The sequence below is a fragment of the Hyperolius riggenbachi genome, chromosome 4, assembly GCF_040937935.1.
Source record: "Hyperolius riggenbachi isolate aHypRig1 chromosome 4, aHypRig1.pri, whole genome shotgun sequence".
Taxonomy (NCBI): Eukaryota; Metazoa; Chordata; class Amphibia; order Anura; family Hyperoliidae; genus Hyperolius; species Hyperolius riggenbachi.
This window is the reverse complement of record NC_090649.1, coordinates 24,658,617-24,682,380: the sequence shown is the minus strand read 5'-3', so window position 1 is coordinate 24,682,380 and position 23,764 is coordinate 24,658,617. Positions and strand designations below refer to the sequence as shown.

At 46.6% G+C, this 23,764-nt stretch overlaps 34 non-coding genes across 34 annotated transcripts; all 34 read right to left on the bottom strand.

The window, feature by feature from the left end:
• Positions 1-19: 19 nt before the first annotated feature.
• Positions 20-92, bottom strand: TRNAA-AGC (transfer RNA alanine (anticodon AGC)). Its single transcript has one exon. It is a non-coding gene; the product is annotated as a tRNA-Ala (tRNA).
• Positions 93-1,036: 944 nt separating this feature from the next.
• On the bottom strand, positions 1,037-1,109 carry TRNAA-AGC (transfer RNA alanine (anticodon AGC)). The gene has a single exon. It is a non-coding gene; the product is annotated as a tRNA-Ala (tRNA).
• A 943-nt stretch (positions 1,110-2,052) lies between these two features.
• Positions 2,053-2,125, bottom strand: TRNAA-AGC (transfer RNA alanine (anticodon AGC)). Its single transcript has one exon. It is a non-coding gene; the product is annotated as a tRNA-Ala (tRNA).
• A 944-nt stretch (positions 2,126-3,069) lies between these two features.
• TRNAA-AGC (transfer RNA alanine (anticodon AGC)) lies at positions 3,070-3,142 on the bottom strand. The gene has a single exon. It is a non-coding gene; the product is annotated as a tRNA-Ala (tRNA).
• A 944-nt stretch (positions 3,143-4,086) lies between these two features.
• Positions 4,087-4,159, bottom strand: TRNAA-AGC (transfer RNA alanine (anticodon AGC)). Its single transcript has one exon. It is a non-coding gene; the product is annotated as a tRNA-Ala (tRNA).
• Positions 4,160-4,898: 739 nt separating this feature from the next.
• On the bottom strand, positions 4,899-4,997 carry TRNAY-GUA (transfer RNA tyrosine (anticodon GUA)). The gene is made up of 2 exons: positions 4,961-4,997; positions 4,899-4,934 (listed from the first exon to the last, which is right to left on the bottom strand). It is a non-coding gene; the product is annotated as a tRNA-Tyr (tRNA).
• A 918-nt stretch (positions 4,998-5,915) lies between these two features.
• On the bottom strand, positions 5,916-6,013 carry TRNAH-GUG (transfer RNA histidin (anticodon GUG)). The gene is made up of 2 exons: positions 5,977-6,013; positions 5,916-5,951 (listed from the first exon to the last, which is right to left on the bottom strand). It is a non-coding gene; the product is annotated as a tRNA-His (tRNA).
• A 918-nt stretch (positions 6,014-6,931) lies between these two features.
• TRNAH-GUG (transfer RNA histidin (anticodon GUG)) lies at positions 6,932-7,029 on the bottom strand. Its single transcript has 2 exons — positions 6,993-7,029; positions 6,932-6,967 (listed from the first exon to the last, which is right to left on the bottom strand). It is a non-coding gene; the product is annotated as a tRNA-His (tRNA).
• Positions 7,030-7,135: 106 nt separating this feature from the next.
• Positions 7,136-7,208, bottom strand: TRNAA-AGC (transfer RNA alanine (anticodon AGC)). Its single transcript has one exon. It is a non-coding gene; the product is annotated as a tRNA-Ala (tRNA).
• Positions 7,209-7,947: 739 nt separating this feature from the next.
• Positions 7,948-8,045, bottom strand: TRNAH-GUG (transfer RNA histidin (anticodon GUG)). Its single transcript has 2 exons — positions 8,009-8,045; positions 7,948-7,983 (listed from the first exon to the last, which is right to left on the bottom strand). It is a non-coding gene; the product is annotated as a tRNA-His (tRNA).
• A 106-nt stretch (positions 8,046-8,151) lies between these two features.
• Positions 8,152-8,224, bottom strand: TRNAA-AGC (transfer RNA alanine (anticodon AGC)). Its single transcript has one exon. It is a non-coding gene; the product is annotated as a tRNA-Ala (tRNA).
• Positions 8,225-8,963: 739 nt separating this feature from the next.
• TRNAY-GUA (transfer RNA tyrosine (anticodon GUA)) lies at positions 8,964-9,062 on the bottom strand. The gene is made up of 2 exons: positions 9,026-9,062; positions 8,964-8,999 (listed from the first exon to the last, which is right to left on the bottom strand). It is a non-coding gene; the product is annotated as a tRNA-Tyr (tRNA).
• A 917-nt stretch (positions 9,063-9,979) lies between these two features.
• Positions 9,980-10,077, bottom strand: TRNAH-GUG (transfer RNA histidin (anticodon GUG)). The gene is made up of 2 exons: positions 10,041-10,077; positions 9,980-10,015 (listed from the first exon to the last, which is right to left on the bottom strand). It is a non-coding gene; the product is annotated as a tRNA-His (tRNA).
• Positions 10,078-10,183: 106 nt separating this feature from the next.
• TRNAA-AGC (transfer RNA alanine (anticodon AGC)) lies at positions 10,184-10,256 on the bottom strand. The gene has a single exon. It is a non-coding gene; the product is annotated as a tRNA-Ala (tRNA).
• Positions 10,257-10,995: 739 nt separating this feature from the next.
• Positions 10,996-11,093, bottom strand: TRNAH-GUG (transfer RNA histidin (anticodon GUG)). Its single transcript has 2 exons — positions 11,057-11,093; positions 10,996-11,031 (listed from the first exon to the last, which is right to left on the bottom strand). It is a non-coding gene; the product is annotated as a tRNA-His (tRNA).
• Positions 11,094-11,199: 106 nt separating this feature from the next.
• Positions 11,200-11,272, bottom strand: TRNAA-AGC (transfer RNA alanine (anticodon AGC)). The gene has a single exon. It is a non-coding gene; the product is annotated as a tRNA-Ala (tRNA).
• Positions 11,273-12,011: 739 nt separating this feature from the next.
• Positions 12,012-12,109, bottom strand: TRNAH-GUG (transfer RNA histidin (anticodon GUG)). Its single transcript has 2 exons — positions 12,073-12,109; positions 12,012-12,047 (listed from the first exon to the last, which is right to left on the bottom strand). It is a non-coding gene; the product is annotated as a tRNA-His (tRNA).
• A 106-nt stretch (positions 12,110-12,215) lies between these two features.
• TRNAA-AGC (transfer RNA alanine (anticodon AGC)) lies at positions 12,216-12,288 on the bottom strand. The gene has a single exon. It is a non-coding gene; the product is annotated as a tRNA-Ala (tRNA).
• Positions 12,289-13,026: 738 nt separating this feature from the next.
• Positions 13,027-13,125, bottom strand: TRNAY-GUA (transfer RNA tyrosine (anticodon GUA)). The gene is made up of 2 exons: positions 13,089-13,125; positions 13,027-13,062 (listed from the first exon to the last, which is right to left on the bottom strand). It is a non-coding gene; the product is annotated as a tRNA-Tyr (tRNA).
• Positions 13,126-13,231: 106 nt separating this feature from the next.
• Positions 13,232-13,304, bottom strand: TRNAA-AGC (transfer RNA alanine (anticodon AGC)). Its single transcript has one exon. It is a non-coding gene; the product is annotated as a tRNA-Ala (tRNA).
• A 736-nt stretch (positions 13,305-14,040) lies between these two features.
• Positions 14,041-14,139, bottom strand: TRNAY-GUA (transfer RNA tyrosine (anticodon GUA)). The gene is made up of 2 exons: positions 14,103-14,139; positions 14,041-14,076 (listed from the first exon to the last, which is right to left on the bottom strand). It is a non-coding gene; the product is annotated as a tRNA-Tyr (tRNA).
• A 106-nt stretch (positions 14,140-14,245) lies between these two features.
• TRNAA-AGC (transfer RNA alanine (anticodon AGC)) lies at positions 14,246-14,318 on the bottom strand. The gene has a single exon. It is a non-coding gene; the product is annotated as a tRNA-Ala (tRNA).
• A 739-nt stretch (positions 14,319-15,057) lies between these two features.
• TRNAY-GUA (transfer RNA tyrosine (anticodon GUA)) lies at positions 15,058-15,156 on the bottom strand. Its single transcript has 2 exons — positions 15,120-15,156; positions 15,058-15,093 (listed from the first exon to the last, which is right to left on the bottom strand). It is a non-coding gene; the product is annotated as a tRNA-Tyr (tRNA).
• A 106-nt stretch (positions 15,157-15,262) lies between these two features.
• TRNAA-AGC (transfer RNA alanine (anticodon AGC)) lies at positions 15,263-15,335 on the bottom strand. Its single transcript has one exon. It is a non-coding gene; the product is annotated as a tRNA-Ala (tRNA).
• Positions 15,336-16,074: 739 nt separating this feature from the next.
• On the bottom strand, positions 16,075-16,173 carry TRNAY-GUA (transfer RNA tyrosine (anticodon GUA)). Its single transcript has 2 exons — positions 16,137-16,173; positions 16,075-16,110 (listed from the first exon to the last, which is right to left on the bottom strand). It is a non-coding gene; the product is annotated as a tRNA-Tyr (tRNA).
• A 106-nt stretch (positions 16,174-16,279) lies between these two features.
• Positions 16,280-16,352, bottom strand: TRNAA-AGC (transfer RNA alanine (anticodon AGC)). The gene has a single exon. It is a non-coding gene; the product is annotated as a tRNA-Ala (tRNA).
• Positions 16,353-17,296: 944 nt separating this feature from the next.
• On the bottom strand, positions 17,297-17,369 carry TRNAA-AGC (transfer RNA alanine (anticodon AGC)). Its single transcript has one exon. It is a non-coding gene; the product is annotated as a tRNA-Ala (tRNA).
• Positions 17,370-18,313: 944 nt separating this feature from the next.
• Positions 18,314-18,386, bottom strand: TRNAA-AGC (transfer RNA alanine (anticodon AGC)). The gene has a single exon. It is a non-coding gene; the product is annotated as a tRNA-Ala (tRNA).
• A 1,961-nt stretch (positions 18,387-20,347) lies between these two features.
• TRNAA-AGC (transfer RNA alanine (anticodon AGC)) lies at positions 20,348-20,420 on the bottom strand. The gene has a single exon. It is a non-coding gene; the product is annotated as a tRNA-Ala (tRNA).
• Positions 20,421-21,159: 739 nt separating this feature from the next.
• TRNAY-GUA (transfer RNA tyrosine (anticodon GUA)) lies at positions 21,160-21,258 on the bottom strand. The gene is made up of 2 exons: positions 21,222-21,258; positions 21,160-21,195 (listed from the first exon to the last, which is right to left on the bottom strand). It is a non-coding gene; the product is annotated as a tRNA-Tyr (tRNA).
• A 106-nt stretch (positions 21,259-21,364) lies between these two features.
• Positions 21,365-21,437, bottom strand: TRNAA-AGC (transfer RNA alanine (anticodon AGC)). The gene has a single exon. It is a non-coding gene; the product is annotated as a tRNA-Ala (tRNA).
• A 739-nt stretch (positions 21,438-22,176) lies between these two features.
• On the bottom strand, positions 22,177-22,275 carry TRNAY-GUA (transfer RNA tyrosine (anticodon GUA)). Its single transcript has 2 exons — positions 22,239-22,275; positions 22,177-22,212 (listed from the first exon to the last, which is right to left on the bottom strand). It is a non-coding gene; the product is annotated as a tRNA-Tyr (tRNA).
• Positions 22,276-23,192: 917 nt separating this feature from the next.
• Positions 23,193-23,291, bottom strand: TRNAY-GUA (transfer RNA tyrosine (anticodon GUA)). Its single transcript has 2 exons — positions 23,255-23,291; positions 23,193-23,228 (listed from the first exon to the last, which is right to left on the bottom strand). It is a non-coding gene; the product is annotated as a tRNA-Tyr (tRNA).
• Positions 23,292-23,397: 106 nt separating this feature from the next.
• On the bottom strand, positions 23,398-23,470 carry TRNAA-AGC (transfer RNA alanine (anticodon AGC)). Its single transcript has one exon. It is a non-coding gene; the product is annotated as a tRNA-Ala (tRNA).
• Positions 23,471-23,764: the final 294 nt, after the last annotated feature.

Genomic DNA, 23,764 nt, shown 5'->3' with positions numbered 1-23,764 from the left:
AGATGGAAAAGCATGTGTGTGGAGGATGCGGGCATCGATCCCGCTACCTCTCGCATGCTAAGCGAGCGCTCTACCATTTGAGCTAATCCCCCATCTATACACATCTGCGCAAGAGACGCGGGCGGATGAGCGGAACTGCGATGTCAGAGTTAACGATGGAACGCCACACAGTTTCATTGGAATGGAGGACTGTGTATTTTACAACATTTCTTTTGTCTTCACAGAGTGTTGAGCAAGGGGTCAACAAAAAGTAGGAATTTTAGAAAGGTGTGATACAACCGGTAAAAAGTAATCAGACTCCCAAAAGTGGAAGCAGACAAAACGGGTCGCTAGAGGTATTAAGTCAAATACAAAGCACTTTGTCTTCAAACAAAGTAGTGGGCTGCTGCCAATAAGGGTCGCTACTGACTTTAGTTCTTCTCCAATGACCTAGTAGATGGAATGGAAAGTGGGAGAAAGCACTCTTGCCCTTGTTGCTTTTTTTTTGTGCTCTGGACTGAGGTGCAGTGAGGCTAAAAAGGGGGAACTTGATGGCCACTGAGCTATGAAAGGATACCCCACAAGAGTCTTTTTTGGCCTTTGATCCTCAACCCTACCCAGCTGAACTCTGTAACTCTTTCTAGCAAGCTGCCCGACTCCCCTTTTTTAATTGAGTCAGGGTAACAGTAATAGGTAATTACCCTGGCAGGTAGAAGCCCAAAAATGGTTTGCCAGAGATGTGGGCCGTTTTCCACTAAAGCGGTGGAGTAAGGAAGACGCTGTTGTATCATGGGATGCAAACGGGAAAGGGTCAACAAGAAAGACGGTGTGTTATCAACGTGACGTAAAAGTTCCTTCGAGCCGGAATCGAACCAGCGACCTAAGGATTACAGTTTTCTCAACATTTTGTCAATCTACAGTCCTCCGCTCTACCAGCTGAGCTATCTAAGGATACCCCAGCTAAGGTTTTGCCAGCCTTTGATCCTCATTCCTAGTGAGCGGAAGGTGCAGAAAATGAGCGTTTGTCTCTGGGGTTCAAGATGGAAAAGCATGTGTGTGGAGGATGCGGGCATCGATCCCGCTACCTCTCGCATGCTAAGCGAGCGCTCTACCATTTGAGCTAATCCCCCATCTATACACATCAGCGCAAGAGACGCGGGCGGATGAGCGGAACTGCGATGTCAGAGTTAACGATGGAACGCCACACAGTTTCATTGGAATGGAGGACTGTGTATTTTACAACATTTCTTTTGTCTTCACAGAGTGTTGAGCAAGGGGTCAACAAAAAGTAGGAATTTTAGAAAGGTGTGATACAACCGGTAAAAAGTAATCAGACTCCCAAAAGTGGAAGCAGACAAAACGGGTCGCTAGAGGTATTAAGTCAAATACAAAGCACTTTGTCTTCAAACAAAGTAGTGGGCTGCTGCCAATAAGGGTCGCTACTGACTTTAGTTCTTCTCCAATGACCTAGTAGATGGAATGGAAAGTGGGAGAAAGCACTCTTGCCCTTGTTGCTTTTTTTTGTGCTCTGGACTGAGGTGCAGTGAGGCTAAAAAGGGGGAACTTGATGGCCACTGAGCTATGAAAGGATACCCCACAAGAGTCTTTTTTGGCCTTTGATCCTCAACCCTACCCAGCTGAACTCTGTAACTCTTTCTAGCAAGCTGCCCGACTCCCCTTTTTTAATTGAGTCAGGGTAACAGTAATAGGTAATTACCCTGGCAGGTAGAAGCCCAAAAATGGTTTGCCAGAGATGTGGGCCGTTCTCCACTAAAGCGGTGGAGTAAGGAAGACGCTGTTGTATCATGGGATGCAAACGGGAAAGGGTCAACAAGAAAGACGGTGTGTTATCAACGTGACGTAAAAGTTCCTTCGAGCCAGAATCGAACCAGCGACCTAAGGATTACAGTTTTCTCAACATTTTGTCAATCTACAGTCCTCCGCTCTACCAGCTGAGCTATCGAAGGATACCCCAGCTAAGGTTTTGCCAGCCTTTGATCCTCATTCCTAGCGAGCGGAAGGTGCAGAAAATGAGTGTTTGTCTCTGGGGTTCAAGATGGAAAAGCATGTGTGTGGAGGATGCGGGCATCGATCCCGCTACCTCTCGCATGCTAAGCGAGCGCTCTACCATTTGAGCTAATCCCCCATCTATACACATCTGCGCAAGAGACGCGGGCGGATGAGCGGAACTGCGATGTCAGAGTTAACGATGGAACGCCACACAGTTTCATTGGAATGGAGGACTGTGTATTTTACAACATTTCTTTTGTCTTCACAGAGTGTTGAGCAAGGGGTCAACAAAAAGTAGGAATTTTAGAAAGGTGTGATACAACCGGTAAAAAGTAATCAGACTCCCAAAAGTGGAAGCAGACAAAACGGGTCGCTAGAGGTATTAAGTCAAATACAAAGCACTTTGTCTTCAAACAAAGTAGTGGGCTGCTGCCAATAAGGGTCGCTACTGACTTTAGTTCTTCTCCAATGACCTAGTAGATGGAATGGAAAGTGGGAGAAAGCACTCTTGTCCTTGTTGCTTTTTTTTTGTGCTCTGGACTGAGGTGCAGTGAGGCTAAAAAGGGGGAACTTGATGGCCACTGAGCTATGAAAGGATACCCCACAAGAGTCTTTTTTGGCCTTTGATCCTCAACCCTACCCAGCTGAACTCTGTAACTCTTTCTAGCAAGCTGCCCGACTCCCCTTTTTTAATTGAGTCAGGGTAACAGTAATAGGTAATTACCCTGGCAGGTAGAAGCCCAAAAATGGTTTGCCAGAGATGTGGGCCGTTTTCCACTAAAGCGGTGGAGTAAGGAAGACGCTGTTGTATCATGGGATGCAAACGGGAAAGGGTCAACAAGAAAGACGGTGTGTTATCAACGTGACGTAAAAGTTCCTTTGAGCCAGAATCGAACCAGCGACCTAAGGATTACAGTTTTCTCAACATTTTGTCAATCTACAGTCCTCCGCTCTACCAGCTGAGCTATCGAAGGATACCCCAGCTAAGGTTTTGCCAGCCTTTGATCCTCATTCCTAGCGAGCGGAAGGTGCAGAAAATGAGTGTTTGTCTCTGGGGTTCAAGATGGAAAAGCATGTGTGTGGAGGATGCGGGCATCGATCCCGCTACCTCTCGCATGCTAAGCGAGCGCTCTACCATTTGAGCTAATCCCCCATCTATACACATCTGCGCAAGAGACGCGGGCGGATGAGCGGAACTGCGATGTCAGAGTTAACGATGGAACGCCACACAGTTTCATTGGAATGGAGGACTGTGTATTTTACAACATTTCTTTTGTCTTCACAGAGTGTTGAGCAAGGGGTCAACAAAAAGTAGGAATTTTAGAAAGGTGTGATACAACCGGTAAAAAGTAATCAGACTCCCAAAAGTGGAAGCAGACAAAACGGGTCGCTAGAGGTATTAAGTCAAATACAAAGCACTTTGTCTTCAAACAAAGTAGTGGGCTGCTGCCAATAAGGGTCGCTACTGACTTTAGTTCTTCTCCAATGACCTAGTAGATGGAATGGAAAGTGGGAGAAAGCACTCTTGCCCTTGTTGCTTTTTTTGTGTGCTCTGGACTGAGGTGCAGTGAGGCTAAAAAGGGGGAACTTGATGGCCACTGAGCTATGAAAGGATACCCCACAAGAGTCTTTTTTGGCCTTTGATCCTCAACCCTACCCAGCTGAACTCTGTAACTCTTTCTAGCAAGCTGCCCGACTCCCCTTTTTTAATTGAGTCAGGGTAACAGTAATAGGTAATTACCCTGGCAGGTAGAAGCCCAAAAATGGTTTGCCAGAGATGTGGGCCGTTTTCCACTAAAGCGGTGGAGTAAGGAAGACGCTGTTGTATCATGGGATGCAAACGGGAAAGGGTCAACAAGAAAGACGGTGTGTTATCAACGTGACGTAAAAGTTCATTCGAGCCGGAATCGAACCAGCGACCTAAGGATTACAGTTTTCTCAACATTTTGTCAATCTACAGTCCTCCGCTCAACCAGCTGAGCTATCGAAGGATACCCCAGCTAAGGTTTTGCCAGCCTTTGATCCTCATTCCTAGCGAGCGGAAGGTGCAGAAAATGAGTGTTTGTCTCTGGGGTTCAAGATGGAAAAGCATGTGTGTGGAGGATGCGGGCATCGATCCCGCTACCTCTCGCATGCTAAGCGAGCGCTCTACCATTTGAGCTAATCCCCCATCTATACACATCAATGCAAGAGATGCGGGCGGATGAGCGGAACTGCGATGTCAGAGTTAACGATGGAACGCCACACAGTTTCATTGGAATGGAGGACTGTGTATTTTTCAACATTTCTTTTGTCTTCACAGAGTGTTGAGCAAGGGGTCAACAAAAAGTAGGAATTTTAGAAAGGTGTGATACAACCGGTAAAAAGTAATCAGACTCCCGAAAGTGGAAGCAGACAAAACGGGTCGCTAGAGGTATTAAGTCAAATACAAAGCACTTTGTCTTCAAACAAAGTAGTGGGCTGCTGCCAATAAGGGTCGCTACTGACTTTAGTTCTTCTCCAATGACCTAGTAGATGGAATGGAAAGTGGGAGAAAGCACTCTTGCCCTTGTTGCTTTTTTTTTGTGCTCTGGACTGAGGTGCAGTGAGGCTAAAAAGGGGGAACTTGATGGCCACTGAGCTATGAAAGGATACCCCACAAGAGTCTTTTTTGGCCTTTGATCCTCAACCCTACCCAGCTGAACTCTGTAACTCTTTCTAGCAAGCTGCCCGACTCCCCTTTTTTAATTGAGTCAGGGTAACAGTAATAGGTAATTACCCTGGCAGGTAGAAGCCCAAAAATGGTTTGCCAGAGATGTGGGCCGTTTTCCACTAAAGCGGTGGAGTAAGGAAGACGCTGTTGTATCATGGGATGCAAACGGGAAAGGGTCAACAAGAAAGACGGTGTGTTATCAACGTGACGTAAAAGTTCCTTCGAGCCGGAATTGAACCAGCGACCTAAGGATTACAGTTTTCTCAACATTTTGTCAATCTACAGTCCTCCGCTCTACCAGCTGAGCTATCGAAGGATACCCCAGCTAAGGTTTTGCCAGCCTTTGATCCTCATTCCTAGCGAGCGGAAGGTGCAGAAAATGAGTGTTTGTCTCTGGGGTTCAAGATGGAAAAGCATGTGTGTGGAGGATGCGGGCATCGATCCCGCTACCTCTCGCAAGCTAAGCGCGCGCTCTACCATTTGAGCTAATCCCCCATCTATACACATCTGCGCAAGAGACGCGGGCGGATGAGCGGAACTGCGATGTCAGGGTTAACGATGGAACGCCACACAGTTTCATTGGAATGGAGGACTGTGTATTTTACAACATTTCTTTTGTCTTCACAGAGTGTTGAGCAAGGGGTCAACAAAAAGTAGGAATTTTAGAAAGGTGTGATACAACCGGTAAAAAGTAATCAGACTCCCAAAAGTGGAAGCAGACAAAACGGGTCGCTAGAGGTATTAAGTCAAATACAAAGCACTTTGTCTTCAAACAAAGTAGTGGGCTGCTGCCAATAAGGGTCGCTACTGACTTTAGTTCTTCTCCAATGACCTAGTAGATGGAATGGAAAGTGGGAGAAAGCACTCTTGCCCTTGTTGCTTTTTTTTTGTGCTCTGGACTGAGGTGCAGTGAGGCTAAAAAGGGGGAACTTGATGGCCACTGAGCTATGAAAGGATACCCCACAAGAGTCTTTTTTGGCCTTTGATCCTCAACCCTACCCAGCTGAACTCTGTAACTCTTTCTAGCAAGCTGCCCGACTCCCCTTTTTTAATTGAGTCAGGGTAACAGTAATAGGTAATTACCCTGGCAGGTAGAAGCCCAAAAATGGTTTGCCAGAGATGTGGGCCGTTTTCCACTAAAGCGGTGGAGTAAGGAAGACGCTGTTGTATCATGGGATGCAAACAGGAAAGGGTCAACAAGAAAGACGGTGTGTTATCAACGTGACGTAAAAGTTCCTTCGAGCCGGAATTGAACCAGCGACCTAAGGATTACAGTTTTCTCAACATTTTGTCAATCACAGTCCTCCGCTCTACCAGCTGAGCTATCGAAGGATACCCCAGCTAAGGTTTTGCCAGCCTTTGATCCTCATTCCTAGCGAGCGGAAGGTGCAGAAAATGAGTGTTTGTCTCTGGGGTTCAAGATGGAAAAGCATGTGTGTGGAGGATGCGGGCATCGATCCCGCTACCTCTCGCAAGCTAAGCGCGCGCTCTACCATTTGAGCTAATCCCCCATCTATACACATCTGCGCAAGAGACGCGGGCGGATGAGCGGAACTGCGATGTCAGGGTTAACGATGGAACGCCACACAGTTTCATTGGAATGGAGGACTGTGTATTTTACAACATTTCTTTTGTCTTCACAGAGTGTTGAGCAAGGGGTCAACAAAAAGTAGGAATTTTAGAAAGGTGTGATACAACCGGTAAAAAGTAATCAGACTCCCAAAAGTGGAAGCAGACAAAACGGGTCGCTAGAGGTATTAAGTCAAATACAAAGCACTTTGTCTTCAAACAAAGTAGTGGGCTGCTGCCAATAAGGGTCGCTACTGACTTTAGTTCTTCTCCAATGACCTAGTAGATGGAATGGAAAGTGGGAGAAAGCACTCTTGCCCTTGTTGCTTTTTTTTTGTGCTCTGGACTGAGGTGCAGTGAGGCTAAAAAGGGGGAACTTGATGGCCACTGAGCTATGAAAGGATACCCCACAAGAGTCTTTTTTGGCCTTTGATCCTCAACCCTACCCAGCTGAACTCTGTAACTCTTTCTAGCAAGCTGCCCGACTCCCCTTTTTTAATTGAGTCAGGGTAACAGTAATAGGTAATTACCCTGGCAGGTAGAAGCCCAAAAATGGTTTGCCAGAGATGTGGGCCGTTTTCCACTAAAGCGGTGGAGTAAGGAAGACGCTGTTGTATCATGGGATGCAAACAGGAAAGGGTCAACAAGAAAGACGGTGTGTTATCAACGTGACGTAAAAGTTCCTTCGAGCCGGAATTGAACCAGCGACCTAAGGATTACAGTTTTCTCAACATTTTGTCAATCACAGTCCTCCGCTCTACCAGCTGAGCTATCGAAGGATACCCCAGCTAAGGTTTTGCCAGCCTTTGATCCTCATTCCTAGCGAGCGGAAGGTGCAGAAAATGAGTGTTTGTCTCTGGGGTTCAAGATGGAAAAGCATGTGTGTGGAGGATGCGGGCATCGATCCCGCTACCTCTCGCATGCTAAGCGAGCGCTCTACCATTTGAGCTAATCCCCCATCTATACACATCTGCGCAAGAGACGCGGGCGGATGAGCGGAACTGCGATGTCAGGGTTAACGATGGAACGCCACACAGTTTCATTGGAATGGAGGACTGTGTATTTTACAACATTTCTTTTGTCTTCACAGAGTGTTGAGCAAGGGGTCAACAAAAAGTAGGAATTTTAGAAAGGTGTGATACAACCGGTAAAAAGTAATCAGACTCCCAAAAGTGGAAGCAGACAAAACGGGTCGCTAGAGGTATTAAGTCAAATACAAAGCACTTTGTCTTCAAACAAAGTAGTGGGCTGCTGCCAATAAGGGTCGCTACTGACTTTAGTTCTTCTCCAATGCCCTAGTAGATGAAATGGAAAGTGGGAGATAGCACTCTTGCCCTTGTTGCTTTTTTTTTGTGCTCTGGACTGAGGTGCAGTGAGGCTAAAAAGGGGGAACTTGATGGCCACTGAGCTATGAAAGGATACCCCACAAGAGTCTTTTTTGGCCTTTGATCCTCAACCCTACCCAGCTGAACTCTGTAACTCTTTCTAGCAAGCTGCCCGACTCCCCTTTTTTAATTGAGTCAGGGTAACAGTAATAGGTAATTACCCTGGCAGGTAGAAGCCCAAAAATGGTTTGCCAGAGATGTGGGCCGTTTTCCACTAAAGCGGTGGAGTAAGGAAGACGCTGTTGTATCATGGGATGCAAACGGGAAAGGGTCAACCAGAAAGACGGTGTGTTATCAACGTGACGTAAAAGTTCCTTCGAGCCGGAATTGAACCAGCGACCTAAGGATTACAGTTTTCTCAACATTTTGTCAATCACAGTCCTCCGCTCTACCAGCTGAGCTATCGAAGGATACCCCAGCTAAGGTTTTGCCAGCCTTTGATCCTCATTCCTAGCGAGCGGAAGGTGCAGAAAATGAGTGTTTGTCTCCGGGGTTCAAGATGGAAAAGCATGTGTGTGGAGGATGCGGGCATCGATCCCGCTACCTCTCGCATGCTAAGCGAGCGCTCTACCATTTGAGCTAATCCCCCATCTATACACATCAACGCAAGAGATGCGGGCGGATGAGCGGAACTGCGATGTCAGAGTTAACGATGGAACGCCACACAGTTTCATTGGAATGGAGGACTGTGTATTTTACAACATTTCTTTTGTCTTCACAGAGTGTTGAGCAAGGGGTCAACAAAAAGTAGGAATTTTAGAAAGGTGTGATACAACCGGTAAAAAGTAATCAGACTCCCGAAAGTGGAAGCAGACAAAACGGGTCGCTAGAGGTATTAAGTCAAATACAAAGCACTTTGTCTTCAAACAAAGTAGTGGGCTGCTGCCAATAAGGGTCGCTACTGACTTTAGTTCTTCTCCAATGACCTAGTAGATGGAATGGAAAGTGGGAGAAAGCACTCTTGCCCTTGTTGCTTTTTTTTTGTGCTCTGGACTGAGGTGCAGTGAGGCTAAAAAGGGGGAACTTGATGGCCACTGAGCTATGAAAGGATACCCCACAAGAGTCTTTTTTGGCCTTTGATCCTCAACCCTACCCAGCTGAACTCTGTAACTCTTTCTAGCAAGCTGCCCGACTCCCCTTTTTTAATTGAGTCAGGGTAACAGTAATAGGTAATTACCCTGGCAGGTAGAAGCCCAAAAATGGTTTGCCAGAGATGTGGGCCGTTTTCCACTAAAGCGGTGGAGTAAGGAAGACGCTGTTGTATCATGGGATGCAAACGGGAAAGGGTCAACAAGAAAGACGGTGTGTTATCAACGTGACGTAAAAGTTCCTTCGAGCCGGAATTGAACCAGCGACCTAAGGATTACAGTTTTCTCAACATTTTGTCAATCTACAGTCCTCCGCTCTACCAGCTGAGCTATCGAAGGATACCCCAGCTAAGGTTTTGCCAGCCTTTGATCCTCATTCCTAGCGAGCGGAAGGTGCAGAAAATGAGTGTTTGTCTCTGGGGTTCAAGATGGAAAAGCATGTGTGTGGAGGATGCGGGCATCGATCCCGCTACCTCTCGCATGCTAAGCGCGCGCTCTACCATTTGAGCTAATCCCCCATCTATACACATCTGCGCAAGAGACGCGGGCGGATGAGCGGAACTGCGATGTCAGGGTTAACGATGGAACGCCACACAGTTTCATTGGAATGGAGGACTGTGTATTTTACAACATTTCTTTTGTCTTCACAGAGTGTTGAGCAAGGGGTCAACAAAAAGTAGGAATTTTAGAAAGGTGTGATACAACCGGTAAAAAGTAATCAGACTCCCAAAAGTGGAAGCAGACAAAACGGGTCGCTAGAGGTATTAAGTCAAATACAAAGCACTTTGTCTTCAAACAAAGTAGTGGGCTGCTGCCAATAAGGGTCGCTACTGACTTTAGTTCTTCTCCAATGACCTAGTAGATGGAATGGAAAGTGGGAGAAAGCACTCTTGCCCTTGTTGCTTTTTTTTGTGCTCTGGACTGAGGTGCAGTGAGGCTAAAAAGGGGGAACTTGATGGCCACTGAGCTATGAAAGGATACCCCACAAGAGTCTTTTTTGGCCTTTGATCCTCAACCCTACCCAGCTGAACTCTGTAACTCTTTCTAGCAAGCTGCCCGACTCCCCTTTTTTAATTGAGTCAGGGTAACAGTAATAGGTAATTACCCTGGCAGGTAGAAGCCCAAAAATGGTTTGCCAGAGATGTGGGCCGTTTTCCACTAAAGCGGTGGAGTAAGGAAGACGCTGTTGTATCATGGGATGCAAACGGGAAAGGGTCAACAAGAAAGACGGTGTGTTATCAACGTGACGTAAAAGTTCCTTCGAGCCGGAATTGAACCAGCGACCTAAGGATTACAGTTTTCTCAACATTTTGTCAATCACAGTCCTCCGCTCTACCAGCTGAGCTATCGAAGGATACCCCAGCTAAGGTTTTGCCAGCCTTTGATCCTCATTCCTAGCGAGCGGAAGGTGCAGAAAATGAGTGTTTGTCTCTGGGGTTCAAGATGGAAAAGCATGTGTGTGGAGGATGCGGGCATCGATCCCGCTACCTCTCGCATGCTAAGCGAGCGCTCTACCATTTGAGCTAATCCCCCATCTATACACATCTGCGCAAGAGACGCGGGCGGATGAGCGGAACTGCGATGTCAGGGTTAACGATGGAACGCCACACAGTTTCATTGGAATGGAGGACTGTGTATTTTACAACATTTCTTTTGTCTTCACAGAGTGTTGAGCAAGGGGTCAACAAAAAGTAGGAATTTTAGAAAGGTGTGATACAACCGGTAAAAAGTAATCAGACTCCCAAAAGTGGAAGCAGACAAAACGGGTCGCTAGAGGTATTAAGTCAAATACAAAGCACTTTGTCTTCAAACAAAGTAGTGGGCTGCTGCCAATAAGGGTCGCTACTGACTTTAGTTCTTCTCCAATGCCCTAGTAGATGAAATGGAAAGTGGGAGATAGCACTCTTGCCCTTGTTGCTTTTTTTTTGTGCTCTGGACTGAGGTGCAGTGAGGCTAAAAAGGGGGAACTTGATGGCCACTGAGCTATGAAAGGATACCCCACAAGAGTCTTTTTTGGCCTTTGATCCTCAACCCTACCCAGCTGAACTCTGTAACTCTTTCTAGCAAGCTGCCCGACTCCCCTTTTTTAATTGAGTCAGGGTAACAGTAATAGGTAATTACCCTGGCAGGTAGAAGCCCAAAAATGGTTTGCCAGAGATGTGGGCCGTTTTCCACTAAAGCGGTGGAGTAAGGAAGACGCTGTTGTATCATGGGATGCAAACGGGAAAGGGTCAACAAGAAAGACGGTGTGTTATCAACGTGACGTAAAAGTTCCTTCGAGCCGGAATTGAACCAGCGACCTAAGGATTACAGTTTTCTCAACATTTTGTCAATCACAGTCCTCCGCTCTACCAGCTGAGCTATCGAAGGATACCCCAGCTAAGGTTTTGCCAGCCTTTGATCCTCATTCCTAGCGAGCGGAAGGTGCAGAAAATGAGTGTTTGTCTCTGGGGTTCAAGATGGAAAAGCATGTGTGTGGAGGATGCGGGCATCGATCCCGCTACCTCTCGCATGCTAAGCGAGCGCTCTACCATTTGAGCTAATCCCCCATCTATACACATCTGCGCAAGAGACGCGGGCGGATGAGCGGAACTGCGATGTCAGGGTTAACGATGGAACGCCACACAGTTTCATTGGAATGGAGGACTGTGTATTTTACAACATTTCTTTTGTCTTCACAGAGTGTTGAGCAAGGGGTCAACAAAAAGTAGGAATTTTAGAAAGGTGTGATACAACCGGTAAAAAGTAATCAGACTCCCAAAAGTGGAAGCAGACAAAACGGGTCGCTAGAGGTATTAAGTCAAATACAAAGCACTTTGTCTTCAAACAAAGTAGTGGGCTGCTGCCAATAAGGGTCGCTACTGACTTTAGTTCTTCTCCAATGACCTAGTAGATGGAATGGAAAGTGGGAGAAAGCACTCTTGCCCTTGTTGCTTTTTTTTTGTGCTCTGGACTGAGGTGCAGTGAGGCTAAAAAGGGGGAACTTGATGGCCACTGAGCTATGAAAGGATACCCCACAAGAGTCTTTTTTGGCCTTTGATCCTCAACCCTACCCAGCTGAACTCTGTAACTCTTTCTAGCAAGCTGCCCGACTCCCCTTTTTTAATTGAGTCAGGGTAACAGTAATAGGTAATTACCCTGGCAGGTAGAAGCCCAAAAATGGTTTGCCAGAGATGTGGGCCGTTTTCCACTAAAGCGGTGGAGTAAGGAAGACGCTGTTGTATCATGGGATGCAAACGGGAAAGGGTCAACAAGAAAGACGGTGTGTTATCAACGTGACGTAAAAGTTCCTTCGAGCCGGAATCGAACCAGCGACCTAAGGATTACAGTTTTCTCAACATTTTGTCAATCACAGTCCTCCGCTCTACCAGCTGAGCTATCAAAGGATACCCCAGCTAAGGTTTTGCCAGCCTTTGATCCTCATTCCTAGCGAGCGGAAGGTGCAGAAAATGAGTGTTTGTCTCTGGGGTTCAAGATGGAAAAACATGTGTGTGGAGGATGCGGGCATCGATCCCGCTACCTCTCGCATGCTAAGCGAGCGCTCTACCATTTGAGCTAATCCCCCATCTATACACATCTGCGCAAGAGACGCGGGCGGATGAGCGGAACTGCGATGTCAGGGTTAACGATGGAACGCCACACAGTTTCATTGGAATGGAGGACTGTGTATTTTACAACATTTCTTTTGTCTTCACAGAGTGTTGAGCAAGGGGTCAACAAAAAGTAGGAATTTTAGAAAGGTGTGATACAACCGGTAAAAAGTAATCAGACTCCCAAAAGTGGAAGCAGACAAAACGGGTCGCTAGAGGTATTAAGTCAAATACAAAGCACTTTGTCTTCAAACAAAGTAGTGGGCTGCTGCCAATAAGGGTCGCTACTGACTTTAGTTCTTCTCCAATGCCCTAGTAGATGAAATGGAAAGTGGGAGATAGCACTCTTGCCCTTGTTGCTTTTTTTTGTGCTCTGGACTGAGGTGCAGTGAGGCTAAAAAGGGGGAACTTGATGGCCACTGAGCTATGAAAGGATACCCCACAAGAGTCTTTTTTGGCCTTTGATCCTCAACCCTACCCAGCTGAACTCTGTAACTCTTTCTAGCAAGCTGCCCGACTCCCCTTTTTTAATTGAGTCAGGGTAACAGTAATAGGTAATTACCCTGGCAGGTAGAAGCCCAAAAATGGTTTGCCAGATATGTGGGCCGTTTTCCACTAAAGCAGTGGAGTAAGGAAGACGCTGTTGTATCATGGGATGCAAACGGGAAAGGGTCAACAAGAAAGACGGTGTGTTATCAACGTGACGTAAAAGTTCCTTCGAGCCGGAATCGAACCAGCGACCTAAGGATTACAGTTTTCTCAACATTTTGTCAATCTACAGTCCTCCGCTCTACCAGCTGAGCTATCGAAGGATACCCCAGCTAAGGTTTTGCCAGCCTTTGATCCTCATTCCTAGCGAGCGGAAGGTGCAGAAAATGAGTGTTTGTCTCTGGGGTTCAAGATGGAAAAGCATGTGTGTGGAGGATGCGGGCATCGATCCCGCTACCTCTCGCATGCTAAGCGAGCGCTCTACCATTTGAGCTAATCCCCCATCTATACACATCTGCGCAAGAGACGCGGGCGGATGAGCGGAACTGCGATGTCAGAGTTAACGATGGAACGCCACACAGTTTCATTGGAATGGAGGACTGTGTATTTTACATTTCTTTTGTCTTCACAGAGTGTTGAGCAAGGGGTCAACAAAAAGTAGGAATTTTAGAAAGGTGTGATACAACCGGTAAAAAGTAATCAGACTCCCAAAAGTGGAAGCAGACAAAACGGGTCGCTAGAGGTATTAAGTCAAATACAAAGCACTTTGTCTTCAAACAAAGTAGTGGGCTGCTGCCAATAAGGGTCGCTACTGACTTTAGTTCTTCTCCAATGACCTAGTAGATGGAATGGAAAGTGGGAGAAAGCACTCTTGCCCTTGTTGCTTTTTTTTTGTGCTCTAGACTGAGGTGCAGTGAGGCTAAAAAGGGGGAACTTGATGGCCACTGAGCTATGAAAGGATACCCCACAAGAGTCTTTTTTGGCCTTTGATCCTCAACCCTACCCAGCTGAACTCTGTAACTCTTTCTAGCAAGCTGCCCGACTCCCCTTTTTTAATTGAGTCAGGGTAACAGTAATAGGTAATTACCCTGGCAGGTAGAAGCCCAAAAATGGTTTGCCAGAGATGTGGGCCGTTTTCCACTAAAGCGGTGGAGTAAGGAAGACGCTGTTGTATCATGGGATGCAAACGGGAAAGGGTCAACAAGAATGACGGTGTGTTATCAACGTGACGTAAAAGTTCCTTCGAGCCGGAATCGAACCAGCGACCTAAGGATTACAGTTTTCTCAACATTTTGTCAATCTACAGTCCTCCGCTCTACCAGCTGAGCTATCGAAGGATACCCGAGCTAAGGTTTTGCCAGCCTTTGATCCTCATTCCTAGCGAGCGGAAGGTGCAGAAAATGAGTGTTTGTCTCTGGGGTTCAAGATGGAAAAGCATGTGTGTGGAGGATGCGGGCATCGATCCCGCTACCTCTCGCATGCTAAGCGAGCGCTCTACCATTTGAGCTAATCCCCCATCTATACACATCTGCGCAAGAGACGCGGGCGGATGAGCGGAACTGCGATGTCAGAGTTAACGATGGAACGCCACACAGTTTCATTGGAATGGAGGACTGTGTATTTTACAACATTTCTTTTGTCTTCACAGAGTGTTGAGCAAGGGGTCAACAAAAAGTAGGAATTTTAGAAAGGTGTGATACAACCGGTAAAAAGTAATCAGACTCCCAAAAGTGGAAGCAGACAAAACGGGTCGCTAGAGGTATTAAGTCAAATACAAAGCACTTTGTCTTCAAACAAAGTAGTGGGCTGCTGCCAATAAGGGTCGCTACTGACTTTAGTTCTTCTCCAATGCCCTAGTAGATGAAATGGAAAGTGGGAGATAGCACTCTTGCCCTTGTTGCTTTTTTTTTGTGCTCTGGACTGAGGTGCAGTGAGGCTAAAAAGGGGGAACTTGATGGCCACTGAGCTATGAAAGGATACCCCACAAGAGTCTTTTTTGGCCTTTGATCCTCAACCCTACCCAGCTGAACTCTGTAACTCTTTCTAGCAAGCTGCCCGACTCCCCTTTTTTAATTGAGTCAGGGTAACAGTAATAGGTAATTACCCTGGCAGGTAGAAGCCCAAAAATGGTTTGCCAGAGATGTGGGCCGTTTTCCACTAAAGCGGTGGAGTAAGGAAGACGCTGTTGTATCATGGGATGCAAACGGGAAAGGGTCAACAAGAAAGACGGTGTGTTATCAACGTGACGTAAAAGTTCCTTCGAGCCGGAATCGAACCAGCGACCTAAGGATTACAGTTTTCTCAACATTTTGTCAATCTACAGTCCTCCGCTCTACCAGCTGAGCTATCGAAGGATACCCCAGCTAAGGTTTTGCCAGCCTTTGATCCTCATTCCTAGCGAGCGGAAGGTGCAGAAAATGAGTGTTTGTCTCTGGGGTTCAAGATGGAAAAGCATGTGTGTGGAGGATGCGGGCATCGATCCCGCTACCTCTCGCATGCTAAGCGAGCGCTCTACCATTTGAGCTAATCCCCCATCTATACACATCTGCGCAAGAGACGCGGGCGGATGAGCGGAACTGCGATGTCAGAGTTAACGATGGAACGCCACACAGTTTCATTGGAATGGAGGACTGTGTATTTTACAACATTTCTTTTGTCTTCACAGAGTGTTGAGCAAGGGGTCAACAAAAAGTAGGAATTTTAGAAAGGTGTGATACAACCGGTAAAAAGTAATCAGACTCCCAAAAGTGGAAGCAGACAAAACGGGTCGCTAGAGGTATTAAGTCAAATACAAAGCACTTTGTCTTCAAACAAAGTAGTGGGCTGCTGCCAATAAGGGTCGCTACTGACTTTAGTTCTTCTCCAATGCCCTAGTAGATGAAATGGAAAGTGGGAGATAGCACTCTTGCCCTTGTTGCTTTTTTTTTGTGCTCTGGACTGAGGTGCAGTGAGGCTAAAAAGGGGGAACTTGATGGCCACTGAGCTATGAAAGGATACCCCACAAGAGTCTTTTTTGGCCTTTGATCCTCAACCCTACCCAGCTGAACTCTGTAACTCTTTCTAGCAAGCTGCCCGACTCCCCTTTTTTAATTGAGTCAGGGTAACAGTAATAGGTAATTACCCTGGCAGGTAGAAGCCCAAAAATGGTTTGCCAGAGATGTGGGCCGTTTTCCACTAAAGCGGTGGAGTAAGGAAGACGCTGTTGTATCATGGGATGCAAACGGGAAAGGGTCAACAAGAAAGACGGTGTGTTATCAACGTGACGTAAAAGTTCCTTCGAGCCGGAATCGAACCAGCGACCTAAGGATTACAGTTTTCTCAACATTTTGTCAATCTACAGTCCTCCGCTCTACCAGCTGAGCTATCGAAGGATACCCCAGCTAAGGTTTTGCCAGCCTTTGATCCTCATTCCTAGCGAGCGGAAGGTGCAGAAAATGAGTGTTTGTCTCTGGGGTTCAAGATGGAAAAGCATGTGTGTGGAGGATGCGGGCATCGATCCCGCTACCTCTCGCATGCTAAGCGAGCGCTCTACCATTTGAGCTAATCCCCCATCTATACACATCTGCGCAAGAGACGCGGGCGGATGAGCGGAACTGCGATGTCAGAGTTAACGATGGAACGCCACACAGTTTCATTGGAATGGAGGACTGTGTATTTTACAACATTTCTTTTGTCTTCACAGAGTGTTGAGCAAGGGGTCAACAAAAAGTAGGAATTTTAGAAAGGTGTGATACAACCGGTAAAAAGTAATCAGACTCCCAAAAGTGGAAGCAGACAAAACGGGTCGCTAGAGGTATTAAGTCAAATACAAAGCACTTTGTCTTCAAACAAAGTAGTGGGATGCTGCCAATAAGGGTCGCTACTGACTTTAGTTCTTCTCCAATGCCCTAGTAGATGAAATGGAAAGTGGGAGATAGCACTCTTGCCCTTGTTGCTTTTTTTTTGTGCTCTGGACTGAGGTGCAGTGAGGCTAAAAAGGGGGAACTTGATGGCCACTGAGCTATGAAAGGATACCCCACAAGAGTCTTTTTTGGCCTTTGATCCACAACCCTACCCAGCTGAACTCTGTAACTCTTTCTAGCAAGCTGCCCGACTCCCCTTTTTTAATTGAGTCAGGGTAACAGTAATAGGTAATTACCCTGGCAGGTAGAAGCCCAAAAATGGTTTGCCAGAGATGTGGGGCGTTTTCCACTAAAGCGGTGGAGTAAGGAAGACGCTGTTGTATCATGGGATGCAAACGGGAAAGGGTCAACAAGAAAGACGGTGTGTTATCAACGTGACGTAAAAGTTCCTTCGAGCTGGAATTGAACCAGCGACTTAAGGATTACAGTTTTCTCAACATTTTGTCAATCTACAGTCCTCCGCTCTACCAGCTGAGCTATCGAAGGATACCCCAGCTAAGGTTTTGCCAGCCTTTGATCCTCATTCCTAGCGAGCGGAAGGTGCAGAAAATGAGTGTTTGTCTCTGGGGTTCAAGATGGAAAAGCATGTGTGTGGAGGATGCGGGCATCGATCCCGCTACCTCTCGCATGCTAAGCGAGCGCTCTACCATTTGAGCTAATCCCCCATCTATACACATCTGCGCAAGAGACGCGGGCGGATGAGCGGAACTGCAATGTCAGAGTTAACGATGGAACGCCACACAGTTTCATTGGAATGGAGGACTGTGTATTTTACAACATTTCTTTTGTCTTCACAGAGTGTTGAGCAAGGGGTCAACAAAAAGTAGGAATTTTAGAAAGGTGTGATACAACCGGTAAAAAGTAATCAGACTCCCAAAAGTGGAAGCAGACAAAACGGGTCGCTAGAGGTATTAAGTCAAATACAAAGCACTTTGTCTTCAAACAAAGTAGTGGGCTGCTGCCAATAAGGGTCGCTACTGACTTTAGTTCTTCTCCAATGACCTAGTAGATGGAATGGAAAGTGGGAGAAAGCACTCTTGCCCTTGTTGCTTTTTTTGTGTGCTCTGGACTGAGGTGCAGTGAGGCTAAAAAGGGGGAACTTGATGGCCACTGAGCTATGAAAGGATACCCCACAAGAGTCTTTTTTGGCCTTTGATCCTCAACCCTACCCAGCTGAACTCTGTAACTCTTTCTAGCAAGCTGCCCGACTCCCCTTTTTTAATTGAGTCAGGGTAACAGTAATAGGTAATTACCCTGGCAGGTAGAAGCCCAAAAATGGTTTGCCAGAGATGTGGGGCGTTTTCCACTAAAGCGGTGGAGTAAGGAAGACGCTGTTGTATCATGGGATGCAAACGGGAAAGGGTCAACAAGAAAGACGGTGTGTTATCAACGTGACGTAAAAGTTCCTTCGAGCTGGAATTGAACCAGCGACTTAAGGATTACAGTTTTCTCAACATTTTGTCAATCTACAGTCCTCCGCTCTACCAGCTGAGCTATCGAAGGATACCCCAGCTAAGGTTTTGCCAGCCTTTGATCCTCATTCCTAGCGAGCGGAAGGTGCAGAAAATGAGTGTTTGTCTCTGAGGTTCAAGATGGAAAAGCATGTGTGTGGAGGATGCGGGCATCGATCCCGCTACCTCTCGCATGCTAAGCGAGCGCTCTACCATTTGAGCTAATCCCCCATCTATACACATCTGCGCAAGAGACGCGGGCGGATGAGCGGAACTGCAATGTCAGAGTTAACGATGGAACGCCACACAGTTTCATTGGAATGGAGGACTGTGTATTTTACAACATTTCTTTTGTCTTCACAGAGTGTTGAGCAAGGGGTCAACAAAAAGTAGGAATTTTAGAAAGGTGTGATACAACCGGTAAAAAGTAATCAGACTCCCAAAAGTGGAAGCAGACAAAACGGGTCGCTAGAGGTATTAAGTCAAATACAAAGCACTTTGTCTTCAAACAAAGTAGTGGGCTGCTGCCAATAAGGGTCGCTACTGACTTTAGTTCTTCTCCAATGACCTAGTAGATGGAATGGAAAGTGGGAGAAAGCACTCTTGCCCTTGTTGCTTTTTTTGTGTGCTCTGGACTGAGGTGCAGTGAGGCTAAAAAGGGGGAACTTGATGGCCACTGAGCTATGAAAGGATACCCCACAAGAGTCTTTTTTGGCCTTTGATCCTCAACCCTACCCAGCTGAACTCTGTAACTCTTTCTAGCAAGCTGCCCGACTCCCCTTTTTTAATTGAGTCAGGGTAACAGTAATAGGTAATTACCCTGGCAGGTAGAAGCCCAAAAATGGTTTGCCAGAGATGTGGGCCGTTTTCCACTAAAGCGGTGGAGTAAGGAAGACGCTGTTGTATCATGGGATGCAAACGGGAAAGGGTCAACAAGAAAGACGGTGTGTTATCAACGTGACGTAAAAGTTCCTTCGAGCCGGAATCGAACCAGCGACCTAAGGATTACAGTTTTCTCAACATTTTGTCAATCTACAGTCCTCCGCTCTACCAGCTGAGCTTTTGAAGAATACCTCAGCTAAGGTTTTGCCAGCCTTTGATCCTCATTCCTAGCGAGCGGAAGGTGCAGAAAATGAGTGTTTGTCTCTGGGGTTCAAGGTGGAAAAGCATGTGTGTGGAGGATGCGGGCATCAATCCCGCTACCTCTCGCATGCTAAGCGAGCGCTCTACCATTTGAGCTAATCCCCCATCTATACACACCTGCGCAAGAGACGCGGGCGGATGAGCGGAACTGCGATGTCAGAGTTAACGATGGAATGCCACACAGTTTCATTGGAATGGAGGACTGTGTATTTTACAACATTTCTTTTGTCTTCACAGAGTGTTGAGCAAGGGGTCAACAAAAAGTAGGAATTTTAGAAAGGTGTGATACAACCGGTAAAAAGTAATCAGACTCCCAAAAGTGGAAGCAGACAAAACGGGTCGCTAGAGGTATTAAGTCAAATACAAAGCACTTTGTCTTCAAACAAAGTAGTGGGCTGCTGCCAATAAGGGTCGCTACTGACTTAAGTTCTTCTCCAATGCTATAGTAGATGAAATGTAAAGTGGGAGATAGCACTCTTGCCCTTGTTGCTTTTTTTTTGTGCTCTGGACTGAGGTGCAGTGAGGCTAAAAAGGGGGAACTTGATGGCCACTGAGCTATGAAAGGATACCCCACAAGAGTCTTTTTTGGCCTTTGATCCTCAACCCTACCCAGCTGAACTCTGTAACTCTTTCTAGCAAGCTGCCCGACTCCCCTTTTTTAATTGAGTCAGGGTAACAGTAATAGGTAATTACCCTGGCAGGTAGAAGCCCAAAAATGGTTTGCCAGAGATGTGGGCCGTTTTCCACTAAAGCGGTGGAGTAAGGAAGACGCTGTTGTATCATGGGATGCAAACGGGAAAGGGTCAACAAGAAAGACGGTGTGTTATCAACGTGACGTAAAAGTTCCTTTGAGCCGGAATCGAACCAGCGACCTAAGGATTACAGTTTTCTCAACATTTTGTCAATCTACAGTCCTCCGCTCTACCAGCTGAGCTATCGAAGGATACCCCAGCTAAGGTTTTGCCAGCCTTTGATCCTCATTCCTAGCGAGCGGAAGGTGCAGAAAATGAGTGTTTGTCTCTGGGGTTCAAGATGGAAAAGCATGTGTGTGGAGGATGCGGGCATCGATCCCGCTACCTCTCACATGCTAAGCGAGCGCTCTACCATTTGAGCTAATCCCCCATCTATACACATCTGCGCAAGAGACGCGGGCGGATGAGCGGAACTGCGATGTCAGAGTTAACGATGGAACGCCACACAGTTTCATTGGAATGGAGGACTGTGTATTTTACAACATTTCTTTTGTCTTCACAGAGTGTTGAGCAAGGGGTCAACAAAAAGTAGGAATTTTAGAAAGGTGTGATACAACCGGTAAAAAGTAATCAGATTCCCAAAAGTGGAAGCAGACAAAACGGGTCGCTAGAGGTATTAAGTCAAATACAAAGCACTTTGTCTTCAAACAAAGTAGTGGGCTGCTGCCAATAAGGGTCGCTACTGACTTTAGTTCTTCTCCAATGACCTAGTAGATGGAATGGAAAGTGGGAGAAAGCACTCTTGCCCTTGTTGCTTTTTTTGTGTGCTCTGGACTGAGGTGCAGTGAGGCTAAAAAGGGGGAACTTGATGGCCACTGAGCTATGAAAGGATACCCCACAAGAGTCTTTTTTGGCCTTTGATCCTCAACCCTACCCAGCTGAACTCTGTAACTCTTTCTAGCAAGCTGCCCGACTCCCCTTTTTTAATTGAGTCAGGGTAACAGTAATAGGTAATTACCCTGGCAGGTAGAAGCCCAAAAATGGTTTGCCAGAGATGTGGGCCGTTTTCCACTAAAGCGGTGGAGTAAGGAAGACGCTGTTGTATCATGGGATGCAAACGGGAAAGGGTCAACAAGAAAGACGGTGTGTTATCAACGTGACGTAAAAGTTCCTTCGAGCCGGAATCAAACCAGCGACCTAAGGATTACAGTTTTCTCAACATTTTGTCAATCTACAGTCCTCCGCTCTACCAGCTGAGCTATCGAAGGATACCCCAGCTAAGGTTTTGCCAGCCTTTGATCCTCATTCCTAGCGAGCGGAAGGTGCAGAAAATGAGTGTTTGTCTCTGGGGTTCAAGATGGAAAAGCATGTGTGTGGAGGATGCGGGCATCGATCCCGCTACCTCTCGCATGCTAAGCGAGCGCTCTACCATTTGAGCTAATCCCCCATCTATACACATCTGCGCAAGAGACGCGGGCGGATGAGCGGAACTGCGATGTCAGAGTTAACGATGGAACGCCACACAGTTTCATTGGAATGGAGGACTGTGTATTTTACAACATTTCTTTTGTCTTCACAGAGTGTTGAGCAAGGGGTCAACAAAAAGTAGGAATTTTAGAAAGGTGTGATACAACCGGTAAAAAGTAATCAGACTCCCAAAAGTGGAAGCAGACAAAACGGGTCGCTAGAGGTATTAAGTCAAATACAAAGCACTTTGTCTTCAAACAAAGTAGTGGGCTGCTGCCAATAAGGGTCGCTACTGACTTTAGTTCTTCTCCAATGACCTAGTAGATGGAATGGAAAGTGGGAGAAAGCACTCTTGCCCTTGTTGCTTTTTTTGTGTGCTCTGGACTGAGGTGCAGTGAGGCTAAAAAGGGGGAACTTGATGGCCACTGAGCTATGAAAGGATACCCCACAAGAGTCTTTTTTGGCCTTTGATCCTCAACCCTACCCAGCTGAACTCTGTAACTCTTTCTAGCAAGCTGCCCGACTCCCCTTTTTTAATTGAGTCAGGGTAACAGTAATAGGTAATTACCCTGGCAGGTAGAAGCCCAAAAATGGTTTGCCAGAGATGTGGGCCGTTTTCCACTAAAGCGGTGGAGTAAGGAAGACGCTGTTGTATCATGGGATGCAAACGGGAAAGGGTCAACAAGAAAGACGGTGTGTTATCAACGTGACGTAAATGTTCCTTCGAGCCGGAATCGAACCAGCGACCTAAGGATTACAGTTTTCTCAACATTTTGTCAATCTACAGTCCTCCACTCTACCAGCTGAGCTATCAAAGGATACCCCAGCTAAGGTTTTGCCAGCCTTTGATCCTCATTCCTAGCGAGCGGAAGGTGCAGAAAATGAGTGTTTGTCTCTGGGGTTCAAGATGGAAAAGCATGTGTGTGGAGGATGCGGGCATCGATCCCACTACCTCTCGCATGCTAAGCGAGCGCTCTACCATTTGAGCAAATCCCCCATCTATACACATCTGCGCAAGAGACGCGGGCGGATGAGCGGAACTGCGATGTCAGAGTTAACGATGGAACGCCACACAGTTTCATTGGAATGGAGGACTGTGTATTTTACAACATTTCTTTTGTCTTCACAGAGTGTTGAGCAAGGGGTCAACAAAAAGTAGGAATTTTAGAAAGGTGTGATACAACCGGTAAAAAGTAATCAGACTCCCAAAAGTGGAAGCAGACAAAACGGGTCGCTAGAGGTATTAAGTCAAATAGAAAGCACTTTGTCTTCAAACAAAGTAGTGGGCTGCTGCCAATAAGGGTCGCTACTGACTTTAGTTCTTCTCCAATGACCTAGTAGATGGAATGGAAAGTGGGAGAAAGCACTCTTGCCCTTGTTGCTTTTTTTTGTGCTCTGGACTGAGGTGCAGTGAGGCTAAAAAGGGGGAACTTGATGGCCACTGAGCTATGAAAGGATACCCCACAAGAGTCTTTTTTGGCCTTTGATCCTCAACCCTACCCAGCTGAACTCTGTAACTCTTTCTAGCAAGCTGCCCGACTCCCCTTTTTTAATTGAGTCAGGGTAACAGTAATAGGTAATTACCCTGGCAGGTAGAAGCCCAAAAATGGTTTGCCAGAGATGTGGGCCGTTTTCCACTAAAGCGGTGGAGTAAGGAAGACGCTGTTGTATCATGGGATGCAAACGGGAAAGGGTCAACAAGAAAGACGGTGTGTTATCAACGTGACGTAAAAGTTCCTTCGAGCCGGAATCAAACCAGCGACCTAAGGATTACAGTTTTCTCAACATTTTGTCAATCTACAGTCCTCCGCTCTACCAGCTGAGCTATCGAAGGATACCCCAGCTAAGGTTTTGCCAGCCTTTGATCCTCATTCCTAGCGAGCGGAAGGTGCAGAAAATGAGTGTTTGTCTCTGGGGTTCAAGATGGAAAAGCATGTGTGTGGAGGATGCGGGCATCGATCCCACTACCTCTCGCATGCTAAGCGAGCGCTCTACCATTTGAGCTAATCCCCCATCTATACACATCTGCGCAAGAGACGCGGGCAGATGAGCGGAACTGCGATGTCAGAGTTAACGATGGAACGCCACACAGTTTCATTGGAATGGAGGACTGTGTATTTTACAACATTTCTTTTGTCTTCACAGAGTGTTGAGCAAGGGGTCAACAAAAAGTAGGAATTTTAGAAAGGTGTGATACAACCGGTAAAAAGTAATCAGACTCCCAAAAGTGGAAGCAGACAAAACGGGTCGCTAGAGGTATTAAGTCAAATACAAAGCACTTTGTCTTCAAACAAAGTAGTGGGCTGC